Here is an 8,158-nt window from a genome sequence, read left to right as displayed (position 1 = left end):
TTTCAATTAGAGGTTTATTTTCATGGGTTATTGGTACGATAAATGCTCCTTTAAAGAAAAACAATGGAAGATGTCAAGATCAAAAAGTGCATCCATTTATCATTGAGTCAATTCCAATTTATATTTCTAATAAAACTTTAAAAACAATACAATAATGAAATATAAAAAATATTTTCCAAGGACTATTGAGATAAGAGAAAATATATAGTTATATATCATGATATTTTCATGGGTTATTGGTACATTTCAATTGGAGGTTTGGAACCACAGATTTAGATTTAAATGAGTTTCATAGTACAAAGTGCATGAGAGTAATTACTTAAAACAATTTGTAGTGGTAATGATTCATTTCCACTTAGTACTTTCTCAAGAATAGAGTTCCATTCAAAATGGGGAAAAAAATAGTAATGTTTGTAGAGTTATTTTTAATATAGGATCTATTTTTAGTATTTCTCATCTTATTATGTTAAATTGCTTGGACATAATATTAAAAAATATTAAGTAATTTATTAATGGGTAATATTAAGATAATATTTTTTTTTTATTTACTCATAGTGAAGTTATAAAGTATGGGTATTAGTTTTAATTTTATGATAAGTTGCAATTTGTTTCCTAGAACTAGTTATAAAAACAAAATTATGTAGAAAATTTAATATTCTAAGCTCCTCAAGGTGTGACTTGGCAAAGCCAAAATGGACATGCTATTCACACACTGATGGATTACATTAGAAATAACATTCATTTTGTGCTCTTTATTTTATTATTATAATTAAGATGAAGTTGAGAGAAATAATGAGATTACTCATAGTGAAGTTATAACATATGGGTATTAGTTTTCATTTTATTGTAAGCTGCAATTTGTTTCCTAGAATCAATTATATCAATTATAAAAACAAAATTATGTAGAAAATTTAATATTCTAAGCTCCTCAAGGTGTGACTTGAACCAAAATGGACATGCTATTCACACACTGATGGATCACATTAGATATAACATTCATTTTATGCTCTTTATTTTATTATTATAACTAAGATAAAGTTTAGAGAAATAATGAGATTACTCATAGTGAAGTTCTAATGTATGAGTTTTAGTTTTAATTTTACAACAAGTTGCAGTTCAGTTGCTAAAGTGATTTATAAAAACCAAACAAAGTAGAAAAATGAGTATTCTAAGCTCCTCAAAGTGTGTCTTTGCAAGTCTAACATGAGCATGCTATTTACACACTATGAATCACATGTATGCTTATCAATTTATCACATCATATGGTCACAACCTTGAAGGGCGACCTTGCAATAGAGGAATCAATTTATCACATCATAGGCCCATAACCTTGAAGGGCGATCTTGCAATAGAGGAATCAATTTATCACATCATATGGCCACAACCTTGAAGGGCGATCTTGCAATAGAGGAATTATGTGTTGTGGATCCACAGTCTAACCGTATTTTTTTTGTACCAATAAAGCATTAAGTCATACTTTGTCACTATCATTATTTAATCCACATTTGTGTCGAAAATCTAGTTGATTAATGGTCTAACAATGACACCTAAGAAAATCTAGTTGATTGATTAAGGCTACATCATCTTGTTGTTTACACTTAAGAAAATCTAGTTGATTGATTAATGCTACATCATATTGTTGTTTTGCACTAAAGAAGGTTTGTGTTAGTCATTCTTAATAAACAATCTCATTTCCAAATGTTGTTGAGGCTATTTCTTGTATGACAAAATATATGCATGTTATCAATTGCAACATGGTAAGGCATTACAATAGTGACCCAACAAACAAATTGATAGGTTGTGGTTGGTTAAACATAATCATTTTGAAAATAGTATATAGTGCAATAATGTGACCAACATGGTGAATGAAGCAATAATTTTAGAAAAAATTCCCTAAAGGGGCATTGTGGTAGCGGTAATAAAGACTAAACTTATTTAAAATAAAAAATGACATTGAATCTAGGGATAAGCCAATAATAGGGAGAAATAAAATTCATGCACATGGAACATTTGCAATTCATTGTTTCAACAGTTTGATAAATCAAAAGCAATAAAACCATATATTACTCAAAACATCATAACTTACGTATTCATCTATTCAAAACATAATGTCATTTTAATGTGTTATTAATAAACACTTTTCATTTGGTTATATCCAACATTTTTCGATTAGCAATAAATTTTAGTTGTGAAATGACATTTTTGAAATGCATTTATGAATTTAATATGTTGATTACAAAACATTAATATGAATACTAACTATTAAAATATTAACTTTAGTTTTCTTGTGAAGAAATGAAATGTCCATTTTTATCTAACCCTACTTCCATATAATAATAATAATGTACAGTGTTGGCATCATAGCTCAATTCAACAAGCATTCTAATTCATTGTAAGATATGATATTATTATGGACTATGCAACCCAAACCAAACCAATTGTAATATAAAATTGGTGTGATGCATCTCTTAAATGGTTCACTTAATTCCTAGAAAGTTAAACATCATATATAAAGCTAAAATGTCTCCAATGCACAATTAATATTATATAATAAAATTACAAATAATATTACAATAATTAAGACATCCAAATGCTATGGGCAATCATGCAAGCTTTTAACATTGCTAATAATTGGGTAGTGGTTTCTCTTTAGGGAATAAATAGATTCTATTTCCTCTATATATTTTCAAGAGAAATTAAGTAGCTCAAATTAGAGAATACCAAAATATTAGTATTAAAACTCTAAATATTGGAATGGTGTTTGTATTGATAACACAAAAAATGCACTCCATTTTTTATACATAATTATAATGAGAACATAATGAAATATTCCTATTTTTACGATGCATAACATTATTATAACAGCATCATAATTCAAATATTGCAAAGATATTCTCTCTACATGGTATTACCATTCTCATATACATTGAGATTATTTACCATGGCAATAAAAAAAACAAAAGAGTAATTTTTTTCTCATGCCCTTTATACAAAGGCTTTTATTGAATCCACTCTCATTTTTGAAAGGGGTTTTGGAACCTTATAGGAAAATCATGCTAGCAAAAGAGTATTCTCATTCAAATATTGCAAACTATTTCTCTTTACATGATATACCATTTTCATACACACATTATTTATAATGGCAACAAGAAACAAAAGGTGTAAAAATTTTCTCCTACTCTTTCGACATAGCTTTCTCTTTAGTCTACTCCACATTTTTGAAAGAGATTTTGAAACCTTCTAGGAAAATCATATTGACTAACTGGACATAGGGATACTCTGTGTTGTGTGAAGTGAAAACTAGCCCATGTTCCTTTCACTGGCACCCCATCTTTATTGAAAGGGGATTTTAAAACCTTATAGGCAAATCATGCTGGCATAAGAGTATCATCACTCAAATATTGTGAAGATATTCTCTTTACATGGTATACCATTCTCATACACGTTGTGATTATTTACAATGGCAATAAGAAATAAAAAGTGCAATTTTTTTTTCTTTTGCTATTTATATAAATCATTTTCTTCAATCTACTCTGCATTTTTGAAAGAGATTTTGAAACATTATAGGAAAATTATGTTGACTCGTTGGAAATAAGGATACTCTATGTTGCAGCAAGTAAAGAATAGCCCATGTTTGCTTCACAAACGCCCCATTTTTATTGAAAGGGGGATTTTGAAACCTTATAGCAAAATCATGCTGGCATGAGGATATCATCATTCAAATATTGCAAAGATATTCTCTTTACTTGGTATACCATTCTCATACACACTAAGATTAAGATTATTTACAATGGCAACAAGAATAATAAGTGCACTTTTTTTTCTTGCTCTTTATACAAAGCCTTTTGTTTAATTTGCTTTGGAAATACGCAAATGATGTTAGTTGGCTAGAAATAGGGATACTTTGTGTTACACCAAGTAAAGACTAGCCCATGTTTGCTTCACTGGTGTCCCATTTTTATAAGTTCCTTTATATCCTAAGAGGGAGATAGGCTGCACTCTTATAGGGATAAGTGCTCCCTTACCCAAAAGTGTGACAACATCGGCGTTTGATCCTACTTGGCAGGCCATGTGGTGTTTTCCATTGGATCTCCCACTTTTGTAGGGATACATGCTCACTTACCTAGAAGTACGACCACATCGGCCTTTGATCCTACTAGGTGGACCATGCGATTGTTTTCCATTGGATCTCATGAATGAATGACATTTTTGGAAGTGCGACTACATCGGCCTTTGATCCTACTAGGAGGGCCATGTGGTAGTTTTCCATTTGAATATAAAAAGATTATATTCAAATTTATAACCAAAGATTAACAATGCTAATGAAATCATAAGTAATAAAAGTCATACCTCTCATATAATGTGTTTTGTGGATAGAGTCATGTGACCTCGTGAATTTTTGGACGATAAAAATTTTTTGGACGATAAAAATTACTCACTCATAGCAATAGCACAAAACTCTCAACATTCTAAAAAATGACATGGATATTTTGTTTTCATGAAAAATGAAGACGAAAAGGAAGCCCCTCCTATTCCTAAGGGTTATGAATAATATCATACCCAATTTAATGAAAATCAATGTGAATTAAATATGAGTTGAAAGCATTGATTCATGATAATGAAATTTTGACATGGATATTTTGTCCTCATGAAAAATAAAGACAAAAATGAAGCCCCCTATTCCTGAGGGTTATGAATAATATAATTCCCAATTTAATGAAAATCAATGAGTTAAATATGAGTTGAAAGCATTGATTCATGACAATGAAATTTAGACATGGATATTTTGTTTTCATGAAAAATGAAGACAGAAAGGAAGCCCCTCCTCCTTCCTATTCCTGAGGGTTATGAATAATATAATTCCCAATTTAATGAAAATTAAAAAGTTAAATATGAGTTGAAAGCATTGATTCATGATAATGAAATTTAGCTCCGCATTTCCAAATATTTAGAAATATTTCCATATATTTAGAAATATTTCATGAGCAATGAGAAATCTTATTAAACCCTATCAATAAATAATCAATGTTTCATGCTTTTCCATGTATCTAGACGACTTCAATGAGAAATGAAAAAATCTCGTTAAACCCTATCAATAGTGTTTCATCAATAACTTATAAGAACATCCACTAAAGGGTGATTGAGCACACAAACATTATTTCCATTTGGAAAAATGTAGTAAATCAAAATATCTCATTGCGGACATGTAGATGGTATCAAAAGCTTCCCGGTTTTCAAACTTTCAACATTATTTCCATTTGGAGTGTGTCTAAATAAAGTTGTGTATGCTATAAAACAAGGCTTAACAAATGGAGAAGAGGAAACAATGTAGTAGATCAAAATGTTCCATAGCAGACATGTAAATGGTATCAAAATTTCCAATTGAACAGTTTTTTAATTTCAGACATGTAGATGGTATCAAAACTTCCAATTGAAGAGTTTTTTAATTTCACTAGTTTGACTGCTAATCATATTCTAACAAGGACCTTATCTGATTGCTTCTTAGCAAAACAATGATGACAATCTGCCAATTTACAATAAGATATCCACTCATATAAATTCTCTCTATACAATGATGACAGTTCTCCCATTTACAATCAGATATCCACTCATATGAATTCTCATATAAAGTATCTTCATACAATCATACAATGATGACAGACATCCACTCATGAATTCTCATATAAATTATCTCCATACAATGATGATAGACTGCCAATTTACAATAAGATATCTACTCATAAATTCTCTCCATGTTATTAAAGCACTGAAAATTCATGCATTCATAGATAGTTACAAGCACTTTATAGTTATAGTATTTTAATTTCATTAGTTGACTGCTAATCATATTATATTCTAAGAACCTTGTCTGATTGCTTCCTAACAAAACAATGATGACAATCTGCCAATTTACAATAAGATATCCACTCATATAAATTCCCTCTATATAATGAGAGTCTGCCAATTTAAAATTAGATATCTGCCCATATAATTTCTCTCTATACAAGGATGAGAGTCTGCCCATTTACAATTAGATATCCACTCATATGAATTCTCATATAAATTATCTCCATATAATGATGATAGACATACACTCGTGAATTCTCATATAAATTATCTCCAATGATGACAGATTGCCAATTTACAATAAGATATCTACTCATAAATTCTCTCCATGTTATTAAAGTAGTTAAAAGCATTCATAGATAGTTACAAGCACCTTATAGTTATAGTATTTTAGTTTCACTAGTTGACTGCTAATCATATTATATTCTGACAAGGACCTTATCTGATTGCTTCCTAACAAAACAATGATGACAATCTGCCAATTTAAAATAAGATATCCACTCATATAAATTCTCTCTATACAATGATGACAGTCTGCCAATTTACAATTAGATATCCACTCACATAAATTCTCTCTCTACAATGATGACAGTCTGCCCATTTACAATTAGATATCCACTCATGAATTCTCATATAAATTATCTCCATACAATGATGACAGACATCCACTCATGAATTCTCATATAAATTATCTCCATACAATGACGACAGATTGCCAATTTACAATAAGATATCTACTCATAAATTCTCTCCATGTTATTAAAGCAGTTAAAATTCATGCATTCATAGATAGTTACAAGCACTTTATAGTTATAGTATTTTAATTTCACTAGTTGACTGCTAATCATATTATATTTTAACAAGGACATTATCTGATTGCTTCCTAACAAAACAATGATGACAATCTGCTAATTTACAATAAGATATCCACTCATAAATTCTCTTTATACAATGATGACAGTCTACCAATTTACAATTAGATATCCACTCATATAAATTCTCTGTGAGAGTGCCAATTTACAATAAAATATCCACTTATATAAATTCTATCCATGTTATTAAAGCAGCTAAAATTCATGCATTCGTAGATAATTACGAGCACTATAAGCGTACAAATCCTTTAAATAAAATATAAATGAAAACACTATAAGCATGTAAGTCCTGTAAATACGATATAAATGAAGCCTCCTATTAAGTAGATATCCAAAATGTGTGATATTAAGTTGATATCCAAAATGTGTGATATTACAAAACACAAAAACTGCAAGTCCATAAAAACAAAACACAAAAACTGCAGCGATAGGAGCATTATCACATTAACCTAAAGCAGATAGGAGCATTATCACATTAACCGAAAGCTTTTGCTTTCGGTAAATATCTGTATCAATATGTTTAAACAATAGAGTCATCAAACAAGAAAGTTCCTCGAGTCGATTGCAGAAACAATTTGTTTACTATAAAGAGTGATGATTTAGCCACGCCAAAAAAGCCACCGTTGAGTCAACTACAAAAACTCGTGCCTAATTAATGTTTTCTCAATTTAATTACTTCAATCTCAGCTCCAATAGTATTCAACCCAAAAATGCTGATACAATTTGTTTACTATAAAGAGTGATGATTTAGCCACGCCAAAAAAGCCATCGTTGAGTCAACTACAAAAACTCGTGCCTAGTTAATGTTTTCTCAATTTAATTACTTCAATCTCAGCTCCAATAGTATTCAACCCAAAAATGCTGATATTATGCTCCAATGACAGACTTTCAATTTTACACCACCAATGCTCCAATGACAGACCTTAAATTTTTAAATGACCCAAAAAAAATAGGGACCAGGATTGCACCTAGATACTCATTTTCATTTACATATCATTGATGTTTGCTGAACAATGTCTGATGAAAATTACATCCTTGATAGAATACCTCAACAACTGGAACACAAGTCAGGCATTTCACTGACAAGACGCTCCCATTATTCATGGTATTGTAAATAAAGAGTGCACTTCAAATTGTTTTATGTTTCCATTGAACTACCTGATGGATTTGATCCAACAGTTCCATTATTTGGGGGAGGTCCAACACCCGATTTCCCTTCTTACTCTGAAGGCTCAATAACATGAACTCCATCTGTTTTTCCAAGAGCAAATTGATTCGGTTCGGATGGATGTGATACGACTGAGAATAGGAATTACTGCTGAATAAATAACCAAACAATAAATTAAACCATAATATGCCTTGTCAAAATCCAAATCTAAAAAATAGATGTATCACCATGACAGAATGAAAAAGCCCATTTACCTGTTCAATCCCGATGG

Source organism: Pinus tabuliformis, chromosome 9, assembly GCF_031772625.1.
Source record: "Pinus tabuliformis cultivar Carrire ecotype Pingquan chromosome 9, CPIR1, whole genome shotgun sequence".
NCBI classification, from domain to species: Eukaryota; Viridiplantae; Streptophyta; class Pinopsida; order Pinales; family Pinaceae; genus Pinus; species Pinus tabuliformis.
The sequence above is the reverse complement of the archived record's forward strand: the minus strand, read 5'-3'. Positions refer to the sequence as shown.